This window comes from Kogia breviceps, chromosome 1, assembly GCF_026419965.1.
Source record: "Kogia breviceps isolate mKogBre1 chromosome 1, mKogBre1 haplotype 1, whole genome shotgun sequence".
Lineage (NCBI taxonomy): Eukaryota > Metazoa > Chordata > Mammalia > Artiodactyla > Physeteridae > Kogia > Kogia breviceps.
The window spans coordinates 158813067-158839925 of NC_081310.1; the positions used below are offsets into that span (position 1 = coordinate 158813067).

General features: G+C 41.6%; 1 protein-coding gene across 4 annotated transcripts in view; it reads right to left on the reverse strand.

The window, feature by feature from the left end:
• Nucleotides 1-25151, reverse strand: part of ZFYVE9 (zinc finger FYVE-type containing 9) — a 193791-nt gene extending 168640 nt beyond the window's left edge. For 2 of the 4 annotated variants that reach the window (XM_059054536.2, XM_059054550.2), the window contains exon 1: nucleotides 24753-25151. The gene's annotated coding sequence lies outside the window, so the exon portion shown is untranslated. The remainder of the gene's footprint in view (nucleotides 1-24752) is intronic. The other 2 variants (XM_067007676.1, XM_067007670.1) reach the window with 2 other exon arrangements.
• Between the last annotated feature and the right edge of the window lie 1708 nt (nucleotides 25152-26859).

The window sequence follows — 26859 nt, forward strand, 5'->3', positions numbered from 1 at the left end:
ACCAACTGATCAGAAGAAAGTCTGCACACAGTGAAGATAATAGAGACTCTGACCCCCTCTCCAAATGATTCTCCCTTTAAAAACTTTCATGGTTGAGCAGAATCTTCAGAGTTCGTTTTGGAGTCTGCCTTCTCCCGATTGTCAACCTCCTGAATAAAGCAGCCAGAGCTTTTCAAACCAATACCCTCCTCTTGAGTATTAACTTTTAGGCAGCAAGAAGCTGAACCTGAGTTCAGTAACAATTAGAATGGAAGTAAAGTAGAAAAAAAATAGAGAAAAATCAATAAAACCAAAAGTTGGTTCTTTCAAACTATGACCAAGGGCTTCCCTGGTGGTACAGTGCTTGAGAGCCTGCCTGCCAATGCAGGGGACACGGATTCGTGCCCTGGTCCAGGAGGATCCCACATGCTGCAGAGTGGCTAGGCCAGTGAGCCATGGCCGCTGAGCCTGCATGTCCGGAGCCTGTGCTCCGCAACGGAAGAGGCCACAGCAGTGAGAGGCCCGCGTACCGCCAAAAAAAAAAAAAAAAAAAAAAAAAAGAGTCCGCCTGCCAAGGCAGGGGACACGGGTTTGTGCCCCGGTCCGGGAAGATCCCACATGCCACAGAGCGGCTAAGCCCGTGAGCCATGGCCACTGAGCCTGCGCATCTGGAGTCTATGCTTTGCAACAGGAGAGGCCACAACAGTGAGAGGCCCACTTACCACACACACACACAAAAAAAAGATGACCAAAATTGACAAATCTTTAGCTAGACTGACCAAGAAAAAGAGAGAAGACCAAAGTTACTAAAATCAGAAATGAAAGTGGGGACATGACTACTGACCTTACAGAAATAAAAGGATCATAAGAGAATACTATGAACAATGTACACCAACAAATTAGACAATCTAGATGAAATGGACAAATTCGTAGAAACAAACTACCAAAACTGACTCAAAAAGAAATAGAGACTCTGAACAGACCTATAAATTAGTTGATGAGACTGAATTATTAATTTCAAAACTTCCCACAAATAAAATTTTAAAACTTCCTACCCAAGGCCAGGGAGTTTCACCAGTGGCTTCTACCAAATATTTTAAAAGCAAATTAATACCAATCTTTCTCCAGAAGAGAACACTTCCCAATTCATTCTATGAGGTCAATATTACCCTAATACCAAATCAAAGACATCCCAAGAAAACTACAGACCAATATCCCTTATGAATACAGTACATGAAAAATCCTCAACCAAATATTAGCAAACCAAATCCAGCAACATATAAAAAGGAATATACACTATGAACAAGTGACATTTATTCCACTCGTTCATATTGTTTTAATATATAAAAATTGATCAATGTAATACACTATATTAATAAAAGGACAAAAATTACATGTTCTTCTTAATACACACATTTGACAAATAGAGTATTTGACAAAATCCAACACCCTTTCATGATGAAACTAAGCAGGAGCATGCGGGGCTCCTGGGCACAGAAGCCTTTCCATGTCCCCCATTCTTTTTTTGTAGGGAACAGACTCCAGCCTCCATGACCTTCCCTGAGTTCCAAAGGGCAGATTCAAACAGTTGCTCATCAGGGACGGGAGGGGATGCAGAGAGACAAGGGAGGAGCAGCCAAGAAACAATAGTGCAGCCTTAGGGCAGGGTCCTGGTTCTGCCTCAAGGGATACACACAACAATATCTTTAAGTTCTTTATAGAACTAAAACCCCCATCAAATGAAAGATGTCAGGCATTATCCATTCCAGAGAAGACCACCTGAGACCAGATTAAAGTAATGTAGCCCTTGCACATACCCTAATCTTATCAGAAACCCCACCTTTGAACTATTGCTATAAAACTCCTCACCAAATCCTCCCAGGTTGGGACACACAGTTTTCGAGGGCAGGAGTCTGCTGTGTCCCACTTTGCCTGGCAAACCAATAAAGCTATTCTTTTCTACTTCACCCAAAACTCTGTCTCTGAGATTCAATTCGGCACCAGTGCACAGAGGCCAAGTTTTCGGCATCAATGATAAAAACATCCAACAAACTAGGGACATAAGGGAACTTCTACAACCTGATAAATGCCATCTATGACAAACCCTAAACCTAAATACAAGAGCTAAAACTCTTAAAAGAAAACATAAAAGCAAATCTTTGTGGCCTTGGATTAAACAATGATTTCTTAAATATGACACCAAAAGAATAAGTAACAAAAGAAAATACTAGATTAATTTATCTTCATCAAAATTTAAACCTTTTGTGCCTCAAAGAATACCATCATGAAAGTGAAAAGACAGCCACAGAATAGGAGAAAATATTTGTAAATCATATCTGATAAGAGATTTATAGAATATATAAAGATATATAGGATATGTGTGTGTGTGTGTGTGTGTATATATATCTTTTTTTTTTTTTTTTTTTTGGCCATGCCACATGGCATGTCCAATATTCCTGACCAGGGATCAAACCCATGCCCTCTGCACTGGGGGAGTGAAATCTTAACCACTGGACCATCAGGGAAGTCCCTACATATAGGATACATATATTTTTAATTCTTATAATCAAAAATAAAAAAGACAAATAACCCAGTTAAAAACAGGCAAAGAATTTGAAAAGACATTTCTCCAAAGTAGATATGCAAATGGACAATAAGCACATGAAAAGATGCTCAAGTCATTAGTCACTAGGGAAACGCAAATCAAAATGACAATGAGATTATAACTTCACAACCCCTAGGACAGCTAGAATAAAAAAGACAAAACAATAGCAAGTGTTAATGAGATGAAGAAATTGGAACCCTGATACACTGGACAGGAAAGTAAAGTGGTGCAGCAGCTTTGTAAACCAGTTTGGCAGTTCCTCAAAAAGGTGAACATAGAGATAACCATACAACCCAACAATTTCACTCCTAGGTAAACACTCAAGAGAATATGCCTACATAAAAATTTATACACAACTGTTCATAGCAGCGCTGCGTACAATATCCAAAAAGTGTTAACAAGCCAAATGTCCATTAACTGATGAATGGATAAATAAAATGTGGTATATGCTATAAAGTATTATTCAGTAATAAAAAGAAAATGAAGTATTGATACATGTTACAAACATGGATGAACCTTTAAAATATTTTGCTAAGTGAAAGAAGCCAGATGCCACTTATATGAAATATCCAGAATAGAGAAATCCATAGAGACAAAAAATAGATTAGTGGTTACCAGGGACCGAGGAAGGGTAATGAAAGGAAACAGGGAATGGGTGCTAATCAGAAAGGAGTTTCTATGGGGGTGATGATATTGCTCTAAAATTAGATAGTGGTGATAGAGGTACAACTCTCACCATTGGATTGTATACTTTAAATAGGTGAATTTTATGGTATGTGCATTATAACTCAATAAAGCTATTTTTAAAATAAAACTAGAAATAACTACTATTTCTAATCTGCCTGATCTTAACATGCATGCTCGGCCATGTCCATCAATCTAGCATATAAAAGCCACTGTAATAATGAATCTTCAATTATAAAATGGGAAAATTAACAACCAGTACTCTCACAACAAATTCATTTTAAGGGCTACAAAACTATTTTTGTACAAAACTACAAATCTATTTTTTTCTTCAAATCTATTATTTTTAATCAAATCATATTCTTCAAAACATTCATCAAATGCCAACTATGATAAATGCTGAAGAAACTAAGCAATTTTATTTTTAACAAAGGATTTTAAAGTGTTTAGCAAAGCTCTATATTAAAACTTCTAACTCAATAAATACCATATTTTATTTGTTCAATTTATCAGGGACTAATATGAATTGTCTAACAAAGCTAAGCAAAGGAATTTTAGACATTCCTGAACAACATTTCCCAGCTTGTAATTTCATGAAAAGTACCTACACTAAGCATTGACAATTTTGTCAAAATAAGGCTCTCCATGTGAATTTACAATCTTTTAGCATAATGTGACCTTATAAAAGTTGTTTAACTTCTTTTTACCTGTTTTTTAATTCCTCCTAAATGGGGATAATAAAATTATTTGCCCTAACCCTTTGTTTGATTGCTATGAAAATCGAAAGAGAAAGTACTCTGTAAGGTACAATTATTACCTCCTAAATGAAAAGGCTGGACAAGTAGATGATTAAAATATCAAACACTTTTTTTTTTTTTTTTTTTCGGTATGCGAGCCTCTCACTGCTGTGGCCTCTCCCTTTGCGGAGCACAGGCTCCGGACCGCGCAGGCTCAGCGGCCATGGCTCACGGCCCCAGCTGCTCTGCGGCATGTGGTATCTTCCCAGACCGGGTCACGAACCTGTGTCCCCTGCATCGACAGGTGGACTCTCAACCACTGCACCACCAGGGAAGCCCCAAACACTTCTTAAGAAGAGCATAAATCTGGGAATGGGCATGCGGTGCTGTACTAGAGGGACAGACCCCAAAGGTTCTACTCCCCAAAACAAAAAATAGTATATCAATGGATTTACAAAGCTTTTTATCAATTCTTTTTTACTGAACATTAGTAACTTTTTAAATCTAAAGGATCATTATCAGTCATAATCTTCCTAGACAGTCAAGAAAGAATTTTGGTTTTGAGCAGGACAAAATTAAATAAATCTGAAAAAGCTGACTTCAAAATCATTTTCCTTAAAGCTTTTAAAGTAGTTAAGCCACAAAAACGTCATGTTGACCTGTTTAATATTACTTTTAAAATACTACAAAAAAATAATTGAGCAAAAGTAACACTTTCTCCAACACCACCCTAAGCAATCTAAAATAAGAACCCCTAGGGAGGCATCCACACTCGTCATTAAAGAAACACCAAAAGGACAACCAGAAACATGAAATAACCTAATTTAAAGTTGCCAGCTAGAAAGGTATATTCCCAAGGATAAAAACTGTATTAAGTTACCTAAGTTGCATGAGTTTAAAAAACTCCATGATGTCCTGTCTACAGCCCCATACACCCCTACTTTAACTGTCTTTTTTTTTCTTTTTTGCGATACTCAGGCCTCTCACTGTTGTGGCCTCTCCCGTTGCGGAGCACAGGCTCCGGACGTGCAGGCTCAGCAGCCATGTCTCACGGGCCCAGCCGCTCCACGGCATGTGGGATCTTCCCGGACCGGGTCACGAACCCGTATCCCCTGCATCGGCAGGCGGACTCTCAACCACTGCACCACCAGGGAAGCCCTTTAACTGTCTTTTAAAAATTATTTTTATAAAAGGAAAAGCTCTGACAAGCTTGTATTGAAGACAAAGCTGAAAGAATAACAAAAGAGGGAAAGCACCTAACAATAAAGGAATTCTAAGAGTATGTTCACAATTTTCAAAAACGTAAACACATTTTCTGGTTAATCTTCACAATAAAAGACAACTCATAACTGGTAAGGAAGACACTGGTTTACATCAATTATATCTTTGAAACATCTAGTATTATAAATATGGAGGCTGAGGGCAGACAACTCAACAAATACATGTGATTATGAAGCTTAAAGCGGGCAGCAGGTGGGGAGACTACTACTACTACACCTAAAGATTGAAAATAAAGCTCATAAATTCAAAGACTGCTGAAACTTATCCAGAGTGAGAGTGGTACCTCTGCAGGTTTAGGACATTTCCTTGCCTTGGACACTGGCAAATTCATGCATGAACAGAAGTAAAGTCTATCATTTTGTCCAGTCTATGAATTCATCCAAGCATATATCTACTCAAGAACATATTTAGGAATTCCCTAGCAGTCCAGTGGTTAGGGCTCCGTGCTTTCAGCGCCAAGGCCCCGGTTTGATCCCTGGTCAGGGAACTAAGATTCCACAAGCTGTGTGGCATAGCCCCTAAAAAAAAAGAATATATTTACCGATCACCTACTATATATGCTCAAGAGCTATTCTAAGAGCTCTGAAAATAAGAAATTTCCAGCCCAATGGGGGGAGGGCTGACAATACAATATAATCCATGACAGATGGGTATGCAGAGACACAGCATTTAGTTCAGCTGACAGAAAGTAGGAAAGATCAAAAGAGATATGTGAGGTGAATGTGGAATCTGAGGCATGAGTCTCCTGCACAAGTCATTCTTTTTAAAGTACACATGTTGACTTGTCTAGGCTGGTCTTTTGTTGTTATTTTTTAAAGTCACGTGTGTAATTAGAAAATCTTAAAAATTGGAAGTATTTTATCTAAACAAGCATATGTGTAACAAAAGACTGGTCCTGAAAAAGGAAATTCAAGTACATAATTTTCTTAATTTAATTAATTTTAGATAAAATTAATAACTTAAAAGACTTAAATAACTTAAAAGTACTAACCTATATCTCAATTCACTCATCTGTCCAATGAAGGAACTAGCCTAGAAAATCTCTAACTACTCTCTGACTTCTAAAATTGACTTTGAGTGTTCTATTTGTTGGTGGTTGCTATTCTAATAAATTTTAATAAAACTATATCCTAAACATTCATAATTAGTCTAGCTAACTGGAGATTAATTTATCTCCCAATACACACATCAATTAATTTTGAAACCAGTCTACATTCCAACAAGCACTGAGTGTCTATGCCCTCTGTCTTTTCAACTTATTCCTCTAATGGTCTATAAATATCTTCAGATATCTTTTAATAACAGGAATATTTTAATCTTTTAATAGTAAGCATTAAGACCTTTCCTTCAACTCTACATTCCCCTCTAGTTACTCCCTTCTCACCTTCCCTTCACATTCAAGTGCTTTTTAAAAAAAAAAATTACTGATCCACTCTCTCTTCAAGCCACTGAAACTGCTCTAACTGCTTTCTAATTGCCAAGCCCAATATACACATTAAAGCCTCATCTTAGCCTATCCTGAGGAACCAACACAGCTGAACACGCCTTTTTAAAACTCTTTTTCTGGGGCTTCCCTGATGGCACAGTGGTTAAGAATCCGCCTGCCAATGCAGGGGACGCGGGTTCAATCCCTGGTCCGGGAAGATCCCACACGCCACAGAGCAACTAAGCCTGTGCACCACAACTACTGAAGCCCCCTGTGGGCCTAGAGCCCATGCTGCGCAACAAGAGAAGCCACTCCAGGGAGAAGCCACTCCAGGGAGAAGCCACCCCAGTGAGAAGCCCGTGCACTGCAACTAGAGAAAGCCTGTCCGCAGCAATGAAGACCCAATGCAGCCAAAAATAAAATTAATTAATTTTTTTTTTTAAAAACTCTTTTTCCTTTCTCCTACAAAACTTGATAGTACTTTCTACTGATTTTCCTTCTCTGTCTCCTTTTGTGGGCTTTCCCCCTGTGTGTCTAGTAAGTATGATTTTTATCCAGTTATGTTCTCAGACCTCTTCTCTCTTCACTCTACTTGTTCTCACTGGATGGTTTCATCCACTCTTGTGGCTTTAACTACTCCCTAAAACCTATTATACCTCCTGCATCCAGAAGTAAAGATTTCACCATACATTCAATAATCCAAGGCCAGACACCTAGGAACCATTCTCATCAACTATGTCCAAACAATCCTAACATTTCTAAGCCTTAAATACCTCCTGCATCCAACCTTTCTTCTTTATCTCAGATGCTATTACCCTAATTCATACTACCATCTCTGGCTTAGATTTCAATAGTTTTCCAAGTGGTATACCTGTATCCATTCTGGTCCTCCTCCAACCCATCTGCTATACTGACACCAAAATAATTGTTCTAAAAGCTCAATGACCAATTGGTCTACTATTTTTAACTCTTCACTGGTTTCCCCATGCCCTACCTAAAATAAAAAAATCTAACTCTTGGGCTTCCCTGGTGGCGCAGTGGTTGAGAATCCGCCTGCCGATGCAGGGGACACAGGTTCGTGCCCTGGTCTGGGAACATCCCACATGCCGCGGAGCGGCTGGGCCCGTGAGCCATGGCCACTGAGCCTGGGCGTCCGGAGCCTGTGCTCCACAACGGGAGAGGCCACAGCAGTGAGAGACCTGCATACCACAAAAACAAAACAAAACAAAACAAACAAACAAAAATCTAACTCTTTTAAATAGTATATGAAGCTTTTCATCATCTGGCTCCATGCCTAGGTCTCCACCTCCTCTCCTGTCCTCACTCAAAACTGCCGTACCACACTATTTGCAGTTCCCCAAATAAAACGTTGTTTCACATACTTCCACATGTTTGTGCCCAAGGTTTCCTTTGCTTAAAATGTCCCTCTCTTTTTTATCCTCCTGGCAAACTCCTACTAATTTTTCAATATTGAACACAAGCATCACCTTTTCAGTAAAGCCATTGTGGAACTGATTGTCCTCGCTGAACCTGGTGCATTTAATTATTTACATATTTGCCTTCCCAACTAGCCCTTTAATTCTTTGATAGAAAGGATGTCTTATTCCTCTTTCTATCTTCAACACTTAAGCACAGTCTTGCCAGAGTAAATGTGTCAATAATTGTTGTTAAATGAGCAAATAAATGAATTAATGTAAAGTACTTCACTGGGCACTACTAAGAAATATAATTTTCCTTTCTCAAAAAGCTTATGAATATGTAGTGGAGAATTAGGAAGACATATACTCATGAAAAGTTAAGTAAAAATGCAAAATACAAGTCAGAATTCAGAAAAATTACATGATAGAAGTCAGAATTCAGAAAAATTACATGACAAATTACAGGAATTCCCTGGCGGTCCAGTGGTTAGGACTCTGTGTTTTCACTACCAGGGCCTGGGTTCAATCCCTGGTGGGGGAACTAAGATCCTGCAAGCTGCACAGCAAAAAAAAAAAAAAAAGAAAAAAGAAAGAAAGAAAGAAAGAAACTTCAAAAAAGAATGTAAAAAATGTACATATTATAAAAACTTAGAGGAAACAGAAATCATTACAGCTTAGAATAATCTGAAAAGGCTTCATGGAAAAGCATTGAAATGAGTATTAAAAGACACGTGAGATTTGGGAGAATTGGAAAAAAGAGGAAAGAAGTATTTTTAAAAAAATCTTCTTAAACAATATACATAGATATACACACACACATATATAAGAGCTTGCTATAGGCTGAGATCAAAATGAGAACAAGAGGAGAGGGAGCTAGGATACAAAGACTTCATAAGAGCAAGATTTTCAGTCAAATCTCATTACAACAAATATAATTACAATCAAAATCTACATATAACTCATATTTATATGATATAAATATTCATTTAACCAACATTTGGGCACCTGCTATGTTCTTGGCACAAGTCTAAGCACTGGGGATAAAGCTGCAAGTAAACAGGCAAAACCTTGGCCCTTGTGGAGCTTACATTCTAATGGGTGGAAATGGAGAATAAACAACATAAACATGTAAAATACTGTATATGGTAAACTAGATGATACATGTTAAGGAGAAAAATTTAAGAAGAAAAGGAAAGATTGGGGGTTACAATTTTATACATAGAGAAAGTCTCACTGAGAAAATGAATTTTCGTCAAGACCTAAATGTCAGGAAGCAACTCTACAAAAATATCTAGGGGAAAAGAGTTCCGAGAAGAGGGAAGAGGAAAGACAAAGAGAAGATTAAGTGAGTGGAAGAGTAGTAGATGAGGTTTATGCAGGAATCAGATGAAGGCTGACCAACTGCCCATTATTTCCAATAAAAATCAATAAAATAAAATTTCTATTTTCAAATTCCACTTATGAGAGATTTTAATAGTCCCCTTAAATAAGAACTATACTAAATGAAAGCAGTCCCATCTCACTCCTAAAGCAGCCCCACTGTATGATATGATGACAAAATGCACATAGTACTACAATGCAACTAAAGTGCTATTTGCTTTCATTTCAAGAGTCTGCTAAAAATATTTCACCAATCCTAAATTTATTTACCTTTTCCCAAAGGAGCTAGAGAAACGAGGATTTTTGTTGCAAGAATCTCACAGGATTTAAATGTCAAAAGATCAACTGCTGCACTTTTTTAAGAGATTTGTTCAGAGTTAAGTATGGAGTGCAAACCTTAAAACTATTTTTTTTTTTTAATCATCAGGGTAGAGTTAATAGGTATGAGCAAGCAGTAAAGCATTCGGACTAAAAACAAGGAAGGGTGCAGACTAAGCAATATCAAAACATTTTTAATGATTAAGTCAGTTAAACACTCAATAGAGCTTATCTAACCAGGCTGTTATGAAAGTTTAAAAACAAGCTAGGTAATCTTATAAAGTAAAGTTCAGGCTGCTTGAAAGCATCCAAGCACAAAATGGAATGAGTTTAGACTACTCTAAATGGTTCTTAAAGTGTGGTCCACAGACTCGAGGAGATCCCCAAGATTTTCCAGGAAGTATATGAGGTCAAAACTATTTTCATACATATATTGAGTCATTATGTTGTACACCTGAAACTGTTATATCTGAATTACATCTCAATTTAAAAAAAACTTTTTCATAATAACACTAAGATATAACAGCTTAGTATGCCTTTTTCACTGTATTGACATTTGTACTGATGGACATATTTGCACAGTGCAAAAGCAGTGGTGGGTAGAACTGTCTGCACTTTAGCACGAATCAAGGCGGCAACACCAAATTTTATTAGTAGTCATATTCTTCACTGCCATGCACTCTCAGTTTAAAAAAAATGCCAGTGTCACTTCATCGATGAAGCAATAAAAATTATTAATTTTGTTAAACCTGAACTCTTGAGTAAATGTTGTGGCGTCTCCCGTTGCGGAGCACAGGCTCCGGACTCGCAGGCTCAGTGGCCATGGCTCACGGGCCTAGCTCACGGGCCTTCCCGGTCCAGGGCACGAACCTGTTTCCCCTGCACCGGCAGGCGAACTCTCAACCACTGCGCCACCAGGGAAGCCCTTGAGTAAACGTCTTTTTAATGATCTGTGTGAAAAAATTGGGAAGTACAAATAAGGCACTTCTGCTGCATGCCAGTGTGACGGTTGTCTTAAGAAGCCATTTGCACAATCATTGGATATGCAAACTCAACTAGCCACTTTTTCCATGGAACATACTTCAAAGAAAAGAGGGAATTAAAAAGAGCATGAATAGCACAAGAAGATTGAATGAGTATAAGGGTTAAATACAAGATAATGCTTCCAACCCTCCAATAATTGATAGCATAGCCTAGAAGTCAGCTGGCAGTCTCCAGCTATAGTCTCTTCAGGATCCCTAGCTCTCAAGCTGAGACTACTACTCTCTTCCTGGGCAGCTGATCATATCACGGCACTAAGGCCTGGCCATTTCTGTCAAATACAGGACCCTCTAAATGAAGAATTTTTGCTCTGGAGCCCTCATTCAGTCTGAGACTCTGTCAGATCTGAATCACACTCTGAGGCTCTCCCTGCCAATTCTGTTTCCTCCCCTTTCCTTTCATAGGAATCCTCCCCCTCCCCCTTATACCTCTTGTATTCCTAACTCTGTCTTGACATCGGCTTCCAGAAGGACTCAAATTGGCACAGGGGGTACCAGAAAGGGACTGAGAGCAGAAAGTAAGAATGCGGTTTGGAAACTAGATCACTTACTGTCCCACTGGCAATAGGATCTCATCCTGGGTGGTATGTGAGGCACAGAAAGCCCCGGGCAACAAGACGGTGGCCCAAATGCTAAAACCTTCTTTCGAAAAGTGCTAAAACTTTCTTGGGATAATGCTTCCAAAGAGGAACACGCGGGCTTCCCTAGTGGCGAAGTGGTTAAGAATCCGCCTGCCAATGCAGGCGACATGGGTTCGAGCCCTGGTCCAGGAAGATCCCACATGTCGCGGAGCAAACTAAGCCCGTTCACTACAACTACTGAGCCTGCGCTCTAGAGCTCACAATCCACAACTACTGAAGCCCGCACGCTTAGAGCTCGTGCTCTGCAACAAGAGAAGGCACAACAGTGAGAAGCCTGAGCACCGCAACGACGAGGAGCCCCCGCTCTCTGCAACTAGAGAAAGCCCATGCGCAGCAACAAAGACCCGACTCAGCCAAAAGTTAATTAATTAATTTTTTAAAAAAACAAAGAGGAACATGCCATGTGGTGTAATGACTGTGATGTCTGAAAAGTGTAAGGGGAACAATACAAATAAGAACAATGGAATGGCTGGCTGTCAGCTGTACTGATTCCCTAGAAAGGGCAGCTAACGATTGGAAACTAAGTGTGAAAGCCAGAGGGCTCTCTGGTAGTTCACAAACATCACTTACAGTGAAAGAGCAGAAAAAGATAGTTAAAGGCAGAAATGCTTCAAAGATGACTGAATGCTCAGTCAGGGCAGGTTTGTTATACTAAGGTCAGGGTCCTGGTTTGGAAAACATGGAAGCCTGATACATGGGGTAGGGACAACTAAGATGGTTGCCCCCAAAGAGTTTGATTCTCCAGACTCCTCTGCACTCCCAGAGTCTGCAGAGATGATGTTGGCACTTCCCACTGTGCAGGAATACACCTCAGAGGTCTCTCACCTGCAAGGCAACAAGAGCTCCCCTCAAGATCTGCCCCCCACCTCCACTCCTGCTTGCCATGATAATAATTAATGTTAATCCCATTAAGGACATCTTGGGCCTGATAAGAGAGAAAAGAGACAACACCCCAAAGTTGCTGCAAGAATTAGCCAGCATATACCAGCCGAATCAGTGAAGATACCCACAGTGCTGGATTTTGAGAGTACTTAATCAAGGAGGCCAAAATATTACTGAATAAGGTAAAATTTGGTTGGGAGGTGGAAGGCCAGTGTCTCAGAATATGGGGATTACCACTGTGACAAGGACTTAGGGTTTCATAACTCACTGCTAGGGTGACTCCCAGAAGCCTGGAAAAAACAGCCCACACTGAATGAAGTTGAAATGCCTAAATTACCATGGTAGAGAAAGGATAATGGGATTAAAGGCTCAGGAAAGGGGGAACGCTGGAGTGGATATATTATGTGAGGTCATAAGACCCACCAGACAATTATGTTCCATAAGAGGGCCGATTAGACACACCACACACCAAGGCCATCAAGAATACACTGGTGAGACAGACCTTAGCATCACTAAGAAATTAAGTGGTGGCTCTCCTCTATAGTAGAGGCTGTCACAGAAATTGGTTCACTGACGATGGCAATGATGGGGCTCTGAAGCAACAGCAGCCAGGTGGTAGCACTTAAAACCGGAAGCTAGCGACTTCCCTGGTAGTGCAGTGGTTAAGAATCTGCCTGCCAATGCAGGGGACACGGTTTCAATCCCCGATCCGGGAAGATCCCACATGCCGCGGAGCAACTAAGCCCATGCGCCATAACTACAGAAGCCCACTCACAACTACTGAAGCCCGCGTGCCTGGAGCCCATGATTTGCAACAAGAGAAGCCACTGCAATGAGAAGCCCGTGCACTGCAACGAAGAGTAGCCTCCACTCACCGCCAACTAGAGAAAGCCTGCATGCAGCAATGAAGACCCAATGCAGCCAACAATAAATAAAGTAAATAAGTTTATTTCAAAAAAAACCAAAATAACAGAAGCTAATGGACCACACTATCATCATGACTTGCAAGGTGGGAGACAGCCAATAAAGCTTGACCCACAGGGAGCCGGGGAGAGAGCTAACAGAACTTGTCATTAGAGCAAAATAGACAGGCAATCAACAACAGTGCTGCTTATTAATATATACACAATCAAAGCAAGGCAAGAACAGATAAGCACAAGACTGAGAGTAGCTGCCTCAATAAAAAGCTACTATCCCTTGCCTAATTCCTGGACCTTAGCCAGTTTTCAGATCCAGACCGACAGACTTAAAGAGATGGATGGGTCCCCAGGAGTAAGGACCCTGCTACAAATTTTATATATATATATTTCCCCAAAGGGACCTATGACTATTTACTCAGGTGACTATATTAGGTATAGTGGGGAAAGGAAAACACCCAGACATCTGAAGAACTACTGGTCACAGAGGCTGAGTTAACATTGATATCTAGAAACGTGGAACATAATTATGGCCCAGTTACAGGGGAAGGAATATAGGAACTAAGTAAGAAATAGAGTTCTGGCCAAAGTCTAGCTTATGGTAGGTCCACAGTCCACTGACCCACCCAGCACTTATTTTCCCAGGCCCTGAATACATAAACTGGATTGGCATACTTAGCAATTGAAAGGCCAAATGAGAGCTAAAAATGTCTCCCCACTCCTCAGCCAAAACAGTAAATCAAAAAATATTGTGTCGGGGGTGGAGGTAAGAGGAATGACAGAGATTAGCGCCACCCTTAAGGATCTCAAAGATGCAAGGGTAGTGGTCCCTTTCATATGTTTGTTTAATTCATTAGTCTGTCCTCTGTAGAAACCAGCTGGATCCTAGAGAATGACTGAAGACTACCACAGTTCAACCAAGTAGCAGCCATGACCATAGCTACCATGCTGGATGTAATGTGTTTGCTACAGCAGATATATATAGCCTCAGGTACATGGCATACAGCCACTGATTTGGCAAATGAGTTCTTTTCTATCCCAATCAGAAACAGTTCCTTTCACATGGAGTCAACAACAGTATACACTCAGCTTTGCCTCGGGGCTATATTAATTGTCCTACTCTGTCATAAGATAGTCTGAAGAGATCTGAACTCAGAATGGCACACTAATCTAGTAAATCAGTGACATCATGTTGATCGTGCAAGATGATCAAGAGATGGCTAGCACACTGAAGGATATATGTGCTCCAAAGGATGGGAGAAAAACTATGAATATTCAGGGATCTGCCATTTCCGTGAAGTTTTAGGAATCCAGTGGTTAAGGTTATGCCAACACACTCCCTCCAAAGCAAAAGACAAACTGCTGCATCTTGCATCCCTACTATTAAAAAAAAAAAAAAAAAAAAAAAAAAAAAGGAAGCACAAGGTCTGCTAGATTTCTTCAGATTCTAGAGTCAACACATTCTATACACTGCTGTGGCCCATGTACTGAGTAATATGAAAGGCTGCCAGCTTTGAGTGGAGTAAACAACTCTGCAGTAGGTCCAGGTTGTAGTGCAAGTAGTTCCTATGCTATTGGAGGTATAAATGGTGGGGATAGACACAGTAAAGACTTTATAGCAAGCCCAAGTGGGAGAATTACAATGCAGGTCCCTGAAGTTCTGCAGAAAAGTCATGCCATTAGAAAAACAACTCATGCTGTGCTACTGGGCTCTGGAAGAGACAGAATGCTTTGACAATTGGGCACCATATGTCCAGAACTGCCCATAAGGAGCTGGGTTCAACAGGACTCTCCAAGTCATAAACTCAAGTGAGCTCAGTAACAATCCATTATGAGATTGAAATAGTACATCAAAAATCAAACCCAAGCAGAACCAAAGGGCACAAGTAAGCTACGTAAGTAGACAGTCAAGACTTCCCTGACACTTACCACAGTTGTGCCAGCACCCTTCCTCAGCTCACATCTATAGCTGTTTGGAGGATCCCATACAACCAAGATAAGGAGGACATAAAAGCCAAAGCTTGGCTTATAAATAGGTCAGCTCAGTATGTGAATGCAAGCTGAAAAAAAACAACAGGTTCATTACAGCCACACTTAGGGGTGACTGTGACAGTGGAAAGGGAAAGTCTCCCTAAGATGGAGCTTCAAGTGATGTACTTTGTGTAGAAAGAAATGTGACCTGAGATGAGAATATATACAGACTCATGGGCAATGGCAAATGGACTGAGTACCTGGTTAGGTGTCTTTAAGGAAAAAGACTGTACAATGGATGCACGAAGATAGGAGTGGAGGCAAATGAATGAACATACAGGAGTGAGCATAAAGTGTGAAAATCTTTTTTATGTGTTAATGCCCATCAGAAAGCATCCAATACAGAAGAGACAATGAACAACCAAATAGACAAAATGACTCAGACAGCTGATATTAGCCACCCAGAACTGGCATGATGGGAACATGAACAAAGAAGCCACTGTAACAGAAATGAAGATGGAAGCAGAGAAGGAGGCATGGATGCCCACTTACCAAGGCCCAATCAGGCTACTGCCAACTCTGAACATCCAACCAATGAGCAACACTGAGCCCCCAATACAGCACTATGCCTCAAGCTGACCAACTGGTTAGGGGATATGGGGATATACGTATACATATAGCTGCTTTTCTTTGTTATACAGCAGAAACTAACACAACATTGTAAAGCAATTATACTTCAATAAAGATGTTAAAAAAAAAAGTTAAAGGTTCTAGGCACACTTTTGCCAGGAGACATATCAAGGATCATATTGAACTATATAAATTACAGCTGCAGCCTGGGAATTTGGGACTCTGTGTATCCCACGACCAGGAGACAAGAAGTAGAATCACCACAATGAGGCTAATTAAACTTCATCCTCAGGTGAAGTAGGACTGCTGTTACATAATGGGATCAAAGAGTATATATGGAATTCAGATGATCCATTTGGGTACCACTTGATACTCCCCTGCCCAATTGTGACTGTGAACAGACAAATGCAACCACTCCAGCCTGAGAAGAGCATGGTTCTCAGACCCCTCAGAAATGAGGGCTGGGGCTTCCCTAGTGGTACAGTGGTTAAGAATCCGCCTGCCAATGCAGGGGACACAGGTTCGAGCCCTGGTCTGGGAAGATCCCACATTCCATGGAGCAACCAAGTCCGGACACCACAATTACTGAGCCTGTGCTCTAGAGCCCGCCTGACACAACTACTGAAGCCCACGTGCCTAGAGCCCGTGCTCCGCAGCAAGAGAAGTCACCGCAATGAGAAGCCCGTCACCGCAGCAAAGAGTAGCCCCCGCTCACCACAACTAGAGAAAGCCCACATGCAACAACAAAGACCCAACACAGCCAAAAATAAAATTTTAAATAAAAAATGAGGGTTGGGTCATAACACTAGACAAACCACCAAGAACTTCAGAAATGATAGCTAATGGCAAGAATTCAGACTGGATAGTGGAGGAGACAAAGAGAACCACTGTGACCTGGAGACCAGCTACAGAGATGGAGGCTGAAGCCTGTCTCACTACCCTACTTTTAACTTTCCCATTAGGAAGAGAGGTCCATGGAAATGGAGGAGCTGCTCTCAGAAAATGTTTAGAGACACAGATCCACACAGCGTAAGAAAGGGACTGTGGCAATCACTTGGATCTCCCTTCAAAAAAGAACCTGCATTCGGGTGCAAGGAATACAGTTAGCTAGTAGCCTCCAGCTGCAGCATATAAGAATTCATCTCAGCTTTCCAGGGGAGTCCACACTCTCCTTGGGCAGCTCCTAGTCAGTGACTAAACACAGTGGATTTTCTAGAACCTGGCCATTTCTTCCTAATGCAGGACTCCTCTAACAGGCAGTTTTTGCTCTGGAGCTTCTTATTGGACTGTCCAAGATTTTTTTTCCAGATCTGCATCACAGACTGAGGTTCTCCTTGGTCAGTTCAGCTTACTCTCCCTTTCCCTTCACAGGCATTCTATTACCTACCCCCATAAAAATTCCCTGCACTAGTAACTCCATCTCAATGCTTCCCAGGGGGGACTTCCCTGGTGGCACAGTGGTTGAGAATCTGCTTGCCAATGCAGGGGAGCCAGGTTCAGACCCCTGGTATGGGAAGATCCCACATGGCGCGGAGCAACTAAGCCTGCACACCACAACTCCCGAAGCCCGCGCGCCTCAAGCCCACGCTCTGCAACGAGAGGCCACCACAATGAGAAGCCCATGCACTGCAATGAGGAGTGGCCCCTGCTCGCCGCAAGTAGAGAAAGCCCGCACGCAGCAACGAAGACCGAACACAGCCAAAAGAAAAATATCAATGCTTCCCAGAGGACCAAACCAACACACTTTGTAATTAACTCTTTATATGGATCATCTCATTTAGTCCACTAGAGTATTACTGTTATTCCCTTTTTACAGATGAGGAAACTGAGGCACAGAGACATTAATTAACTTGCCCAAGATCACAAGGCAAAAGCAGTGAAATGAACCCAGGCAGTCTAACTCCAAAGTCTGAGCTTTTAATTACTATACCAGGAAAGACAAGATATTATCTTGTCAGCTTCAGACATTAAAATGAGAGTTTTTATTCTGTATAATTTTAGAGAAGAAAACAACAAAAGGATAGAAGTTAAAGAAAAGCAGATCTTTGGTTAAATACAAAAGAAATTTTCTAATAATCAGCAGTAACCAACAACAGAATGAAGTCCTTCAGGAAGTAATCAGGGCTGATCACCAGAGGGTTCAAATAGCCATGGATATTGTGAGGGTGAGGCTTTATAAAACAGATAAAAGTTGACCTAGATCAGTAAAAGCTGTACTACTAACTATTATGTGGATAAAAAGGGTTCCACAGCCAATTAGTCTGGGTAATATACTGCTAAATAAAGGGAAACAAATTTCTTTACTTTTACTCCTCAGTTTTTAAAATACTAATGTGCAGTTACAAATCTCCACCTGAGGGATCTAGTATGCTAAAAAAAAACCCAAATTTATTGTATTTGACTAAAGAACACTTCCTTGCCCCTGGTCGAGGATGATTTCTTTGCTAAGTCAAGATTCACTGATCCAAGGACTGCAGAAAAAGCTAACAAGGAAAAGTATGACAGTTTTCTAGCTGGGTAACAATTTTCCAACCAGTCAAAACATCACCTGATTACCTACACGTCAATATTAGCATCTCTAATACCTCCAGGGTGGGTAGGCTATATAAAAGTTTTGTCACTAAAATGCATTTTATCCTTTTTGAATGCAAAACATGCCCTCCTTTGCTTTCTCAACAAATTCTCTTAAGATCTATAACAATGGGTGCACATTTTAATTACTGAATTCCCACTTTATGAGCAATATGAAAGCTTTAATTATTTCAAGTGTGCTATGGTGATCTGGTTATTTTCATATAACACAGCTCTATATGCATTTTTCACAAACATAAACACATCACAAGAAAGGGCAGAAGAAGGAATAACAAGTAGAGAGGGAAAAGGTCTCAGTCACAAACTATTCATCCAGCTAATTTCTAGAATTTTTGTGTTTTTATTCAGAAATATATTCTCTTTATTCATTACAGGGAAAACTTTTATGTAAATTACAATCCCTTGGTCTTGATTCTATCTTCCTCAGCCACTACCCACAGCCCACTGCCCCCCCCATGCTGTTACTTCATTAGTGACATTTAGTCACCATTGCCTAGTTGTCCACATGCCATCTATCTTTTCATTGAGCTCTTCCTTAGAAATATTGAATAGAATATTAAATGTGGAAAGGGCCTTAACATCTAGCCCATCACTCATTTTCACATCAGAAAAATGAGGTCCAGAGATCAGTTAGTATACTTATCTAATAATCACAAAGCAGGCATTTATCTACTTCGAAAATAAGTATATGGGGCTTCCCTGGTGGCGCAGTGGTTGAGAGTCCACCTGCCGATGCAGGGGACATGGGTTCGTGCTCCGGTCCGGGAGGATCCCACATGCCGCGGAGCGGCTGGGTCCATGAGCCATGGCCGCTGAGCCTGCGCGTCCGGAGCCTGTGCTCCGCAACCGGAGAGGCCACAACAGTGAGAGGCCCACGTACCACAAAAAAAAAAAAAAAAAAAGTATATGAAAGCAGAAATTCCCAAAATACATGCACATACACATCTCTTTTTTACACAAATTGCTACATGTCAATAGCATACTTCAAAGACAAATCAACTAAAGTTGTGCTCTTCTAATTTGAATACTTCCTAAAGCACTATGGAAAATCTTATAATAAAACAAATACAGAACACATGGGGAAGTTCACATGATGAAAAAGAGTGTGGAGTTTGTAGTCAGTTATATGGTTTGAATCATGGATGTGGGCTTAGGAAAGTCAATAAAACTCTTCAAGCTTCAGTTCCTTCAGCTGTAAAACATCCATGATACCATGGGTATTATAGGATCATTTTAAGAATTATAAATAACAGACATGAAACACCTACCAGAAAGATAGCACACCCTTGACAAAACTTTTACATTACACAAATAAGCAATAAAAGGCAAAAGAAATCAAGGAAAATGTTGTAAACCTGGAATCTTGGGAGGACTGGATAATGGGGCATGTAGCTACAGTTTATATTTTACTTCCAATTTTAGACACACACATTTTATAAAATGCCCAGGCAAGCTAGAGGTTTATTATAGGCATAATATGATACAATACTCATTGGCCAACGAATAGTAGACACCATGGATTAGGTTGGAACCAGACCATGAAGGGCTGTGCCAGAATAAAGAATCTTAATCTTGTTTTTTAACCACTGAGCAGAAACTTCCAAGAGTGACCTCACAACAATTTCAAAAATAATTTACTTTAGCACTAATTTTTTAAAACAACAAAAACAAAAAACTTTGGCAGCTATTACATCACCAGAATTACAAAAAGGTCTAGATGATGTATTCTGAAGTTTTAAATTTTTTCTTAAACTGGCAGTGTTTTACTTCAATTACTTTTTAGAGGTTGTTTCTCTCATTCAATTGAAAATGAAAAATGGAGACTAAAAATTACATAAACCCTGACGGAATATTTTCACAAAATTTTGATACTGCTCGTTCTTTATTTTAATAAACAGAATTCTGAGATAGGCTCTGTTGTGTTTTGAAATAATAATAATAACATGATTTATGCTTTCTTCATTTTAATAAAACAAATTCTGGTAGATAAACTACCATGAGAGGTTAGAAGAGAACTGTTACAAACAGAAATGCTTACTTCTTCATTAATACCAGCAAAAAGACTCCAGAACTGCTGTTTTTTATAGCTTTATATAGAAATTACGGCATCCAAAGCAACTATAAGATTGTGTAACAAACCAGTCATACAATCTTGTAAAACTTTCAGCCCACTCAGTTCAAAATCAGCATTAAAAGATCTAAAAGTGATCAGAATCAAATGGGAAAACACTGTGGCTGATCCACTGTATGTAGAATGAAATTCAAAGATCATGTAAAACTGAAAATGAATAATTGAAAAATGAATAAAACTCTGAAAATGTAACATATTTTCACAGAGAATGGCTAATTTATTAGCTAGACACAGGGAAGGGCTAATTTATTTGCTAAAAATGAAATGGAAAATATGTGGATCCAAATTGTTTTCTATCAAAAATTTCCAAAAATTCCAAAAGTAAACTCATTCTCTAAAAAATTAAAGCTACCAAGTTTTAAGTCACACAGAAATTCTAATGCCTGGTTTTTGTTTTTGTTTTCTCCAAAAGGAGGAATGGAATTGAGCATTTATTGAGCACCTTCTATGTGACAGACACTGAGTTAACTGCTTTTGATTACTTTTATCTCATGGAGCCTGTTCTACTGCCCTGACTACTGAGGGGTACCATTACTCCAATAGCACATAAGAAACTCAGGATCTAAATGTCACATTGCTATAAGAGTGCAGTTAAGATTGCACTAAGGATTCGTACTCACATCTGACTCCATATTCTGCACCACATCATGCAATTAACAACCACAAAACACACCACACACACCATCCCTTTAGCAACATGAGAATTTAAGTTAAAAATCCAAGCAGTTATTTTTTATTTATTTTATTTTATGTTTTTTTGTGGTACGCGGGCCTCTCACTGCTGTGGCCTCTCCCGTTGCGGAGCACAGGCTCCGGACGCGCAGGCTCGGCGGCCATGGCTCACGGACCCAGCCGCTCCGCGGCATGTGGGATCTTCCCAGACGGGGGCACGAACCCGTGTCCTCTGCATCGGCAGGCGGACTCTCAACCACTGCGCCACCAGGGAAGCCCCAAGCAGTTATCTTTTAAAGAAGCTTTGTGCCCTGCAACTAGTCTGCAGCCAGCACATAACAGGTGCCAAATAAAAGTTTACTGAATGGAATGTAACAGGAAGAAATGGGATCATCTCCACTCACACCGTCTTTCTCAAGGAGTTAACATAAAACTATTGCTCACCAGGCAACATATACAATTTTCTCCTTAAAGAATAAAACACTGAATCAGGAATTAGAAGGAAAAGGAATGACCATACATAAAAATTATTAATATTCTTAAAGGGCAAGCTACTGGATTAAACATAGAAGCCTTAAATAGAGATCCAGCATGTTCCACTCAATTACAACACTTAGCTGACTCTGCCTTATAGCAGTTAATTAGGACTTCCCTAGTGGCACAGGGGTTAAGAATCCGCCTGCCAATGCAAGGGACACGGGTTTGAGCCCTGGTCCGGGAAGATCCCACATGCCTCGGAGCAATTAAGCCCGTGCACCACAACTACTGAGCCTGTGTTCTAGAGCCCGGGAGCCACAACTACTGACGCCCGTGTGGCTAGAGCCCGTGCTCCACAACAAGAGAAGTCACGACAATGAGAGGCCCGCGCACCACAACGAAGAGTAGCCCCCACTCGCCACAACTAGAGAAAGGCCACGCACAGCAACGAAGACCCCAAAATAAATAAAATAAATTTATTTTTAAAAACAGGGGCTTCCCTGGTGGCGCAGTGGTTTAGAGTCCACCTGCCGATGCAGGGGACACGGGTTCGTGCCCTGGTCCGGGAAGATCCCACATGCCGCGGAGCGGCTGGGCCCGTGAGCCATGGCCGCTGAGCCTGCGCGTCCGGAGCCTGTGCTCCACAACGGGAGAGGCCACAACAGTGAGAGGCCCACGTACCGCAAAAAAAAAACCCCGAAAAACAGTTAATTAAACATGTCCTGCTTCTACAATGAGCTAGTTGCTAGCACAGACCTTGGTCATTTTTGTGTTTCTCATAACACCAAAGACAGGACCTGGCACTTAATATTAACAGCTAAAATTTTATAAAGATCTTTCACAGATTACAAAGCTTTTTCATATGTATTTATCCTTAAAGCCTTGCAAGATAAGTATGATAACTGTCTTCATTTTACAGACCGTGACATTGAAGTCCAAGATTAAGAGCCAAGGTAAGTGGTCAGGTATCCTTCTGTAACACCACAGCTACCAGAAAAGGCTCTCAATAAATGTTTGTTGGTTGAATCAGCTGTCCCTATAAATGTTTGTTGGTTGAATCAGCTGTCCCTAGAAATATGATTTTTCTAAGATTACCACCATTATCTGTCACTATGAGAAATGACTGTATTACCACTTAAGATTTATAGCTTTGCTAGAAAACAGATACTTTCACTCAGCTTGACAAGTTTAATTAACTTGAAACTTATTACCAGTGATTCTCAAACTTTAGTAGGACTAAGAACTGGGGAGCTTGATAAAGGTGAAGCTCCTTGGGCCACCACCATCTCTAGAAATTCTGTTTCAAATGGCCAGGAATCTGCATATTTTAATAAGCACTCAGCTGATTCTAATGTTGGTAGTCTTTAGGGACACACTAAGAACTGAATTAGATTTTTTTAAACCTAAATTCATCTACCTTCCCCAAATTTTTTAATGGAGCCAATTTTTTACAGTTGTAAATATTTAAGCAAAAATCTTACAAAAACAATACAAGGCTATGGCATCGAATAGGATAGGTCCCCAAAAAACATTTAATACACAAAACCTCCCTAGACCTGGAGCTTCACATGCTGCACAGAAGGTAAATCAGGGGTCTTTTAGGTAGTTACCCATGTTATTCTGTTTTAATTGATGAATTCAACTATGACTGCAATGTAATTTAGTAAAACATTTTTATAGGTCTTATACAAATGACTGGATGTTCAACAGTAAAATGGAACAGTTAACTTTGAACCTAATACAGAGATAATAATTTAATCACCAACAATACAAGCCCATTTTAAACTTTAAATGACCATCAAAATGTTCTGAGATTACGTGTGACTTTTCCCCCATTATTAAATATTTACTGAGGGTTGGCATAGTACCTCTCTGTACTTTCTGAACTTTCTACAATAAGCATATTTTTTTCAGGATTATAAAAGTTTTATAAGTGTTTATTAATCCTACAACCTTCACATACATAATGGGAAACAAGAATAACCTGAACCACATTAATCATAAACTACAAACACCCAAATATTTGACTTATGGTACCAAACTGTAATCATTAACTTTCTTTAAATTAATACCAGAACAAATCACTTAACTACTAAAATTTAGAATATGTCCTATTTCTATCAGGTATCTGTTATTAGCATGACTTTTTAAAATCCTCTTGTCATCTATCCTATGGATCTATTTAGGAAGACAATTTTGTAACGAGAACTGAGGCATTAAAATATTTACACTCTCTCATGGCGGGGCGGGGGACCAGACCTTTGGTGTTTTGTTTTGTTTTAAGATATTTTTCTAATTGTATTTATCTAGGAAACTTAACATCGCAAAGCTGGGAGGGGGCTTTCTCCAAGGCAAACCACGCTTAGAAGCAAAATGTAACAGAAGAAGGCAAAGATGAGCTACCGGTAGGTGATGAAATTTCACCTCAAGACGCAAACGGTTGTTTTCTGCCCAGTCAGGTGGGTGAATGACACTCCAGGAGTTCCTAGGGCTTTCAGGGCCCCGCACTTTCGGCGCTCTTTCTCTCTCCCTGCCCTCCCGCCCCTCCCCCCGGGACTCTGCGGGACTCAGCATGGGCGCGGAAAAGCCCAGGCTGTTCGCAAACAGGCGTCCTCTGCCTCTCTCCGGGATGTACGTGCGGGGCCGAGGGTAAGAGGCTGCGCTCGGGCCGGCGCTGGGGCCAACCCGAAGGGTGCCAACGACCCTGCCAGTCCCCCGCTGCACACACCCGGCCGCCCCGGAGCCCAGGCCGGGGCGAGGGCTTCCCGGCGACACGGGGCCTAGTCGCCCCCCACACGCCTCCGGCCTCCCGGGGGACGCGAGAAAGAAGGGCTGAGGCCCCCCTAGCCGCGGGGTGGGGGAGGCGGCCGCAGCGGCAGGACGCCCCGTCCGCCCGGCCCGAGGGCTTGCCCAGGACCCTCCCGGGCGGCCGAAGGCCAACGAGCACGGGACCGCGCCGCGCCACACTCACCTCGAGCAGCGGCCGCCGCCGCCTCAGCATGACCGTGGGGGTCGTCCCTGAGCAGACAGCCTCCTCCGGAGGGCACCGGCCCGGCCCCAGGCGCCGCCGCGAAGCCTCCCACTCCTGAAGGAGCTGTGGTTGCCGCTGCGGCTGAGGCCCAGCGCCCGCCGAGCCGCATCGGGCTCCCGGGCCGCCGCAGCCACGCGGATCCCGCAGGAGCGCCGCTGAGCCGGGCTGGGGGATCAAGGCTGCGGCGGGACAACCGAGGTGCTGCGAGCGGGGATCCTCCGCGAAGCCTCCAGCGTCGCCGTGGCCGCTCCTGCCGCCGGCGCCGCTGGGCCACAGCGCCCCCTGGACCCCACGCCCGGCTACGGCGCGGGGACTGCGGCGGCCGCCGGGCACGAGCTGCAGGGAACGCGAGGGAGCGCGGCCTGGCGTTGGCGGGGCCCCGTGTTCCCTGCGCAGCCCTCGGGCCCCCGGCCCGCCCCCGACGACGCCTCCCGGGAGCCGGAAGCCCCTCGGTCCCCACCGACCTTGGTGGGTCCCCTCCCCTCTCCCCAGTCCTCAGGCCCTGAGCACCTTTGCACCTTTTCTTTCTCTCCAGAAGGTACGTGAACGTTCCCGTCACTCGGACCTTCACCCGAGAGCAGGAGTGTGAGGGAATCTCCTCGTTTTCATCTCTCATGATTCAAGGGGGATCCCTCCTAATCCCTTCAGTGTGTCTGGATGCAAGAAGAGTGACCCAGAACCAACCTTCCCCCCCTCCCCGAATCCTCTCCCGAAACAGATGAAGGAATTGTCTTTGACCTTAATTTTTTTTGGATCTTGTGGCAGTGCGTTTGAGGAATTTATCCTACGGATACCAAACCCTTAACTCCCAACCTCCCCCAAAATAGAAAAATAATAATAACATGCTGAGCAAGAGAAGACAATAGCCAACGAGTTGTCCTGAAATTCATAAATAACTTAAAGGTAAGAGAAGAACAACCATCTCTTCTGACAACCCACTCCCCCACCCCCATCTCTACTCTTCCACCCCCAATCCCTGCCAAATCGCAGGTAAGGCTCTGAAGGAAGGGAATCCTTATATTGCTGGGGCTGTGGAATCGTTCTGTTTACAGATACCCCATATTCCATCCCACTCAAACTCTAGGCTGCAACATCAGAAGAAAAAACAAAAGAAACAAGACTGTCAGAGGGAAAATAGGGAAAGAGAAACTCTTCACATCCTGTGGTCCCATACTTTTCCAAATATTATACATTATTTTATCACTAAGTGGTATAGTAGAATGAGCAGGGACTTTGGTGGCAGATAGATCCTGATACAACCAATTCCAGCTCTGTGGTGTGTAACTTTATGACCCTGGGCAAGTTATATAATATTTCGGAACCTTGGTTTTTCTGATGCCTACCTTGCTGGTTGTTGTGAAGATTGGAGATAATTTATGTAAAGGAACTGGCCCATGGAAGGTACTCAATAAATGTTAGTTCCTATTATTGTTGGTTCCAAAACACTCTCTCAGTCTTTCTTAGATTCAAGGTTGTTCTCATCTTTTTCTTTCTCTCTCAATCTGTGTGTGTGTGTGTGTGTGTGTGTGTGTGTGTGTGTGTGTGTGTTCCTATCGAAAGATGTGTGCATCATTTGTCATCATTCTTGGTCTGGGTAAAATCTCCCTAAATTTCACTAATGGATTTATGTAACATCCCTCCACTGAAGAATAGTACAGCCTAGTATACTGGATCCTATGACATTCTGTTGCATGGCAGATATCAGGATAGAAACAGTATAGTTTTCTGTATAAAAAAGAATTAGAAGGCAATTTCACCTTACCTTAGGTTATGTCCTAATAATAATAAATCTTAATGAGAAAGTTATATAAGGTCTCTGGGAATTTTCAAATAATAATTGAGCAGCCACCTTAGAGAAAATATAACCTAACAGCTCTCTTCCAATCAATGAAAGCTGTTTCTGCGTGTACCTTTACCACCTACTTCTGAGTCACATCGCAAAAAAGTCACTATCCCCTTTTTATAACAAGAGAAACTGGGGCTCAGAAGGAAACTGTGATTCATCCTCACAACAGCTCTATGAATTAAGTAGTATACTACCACCATT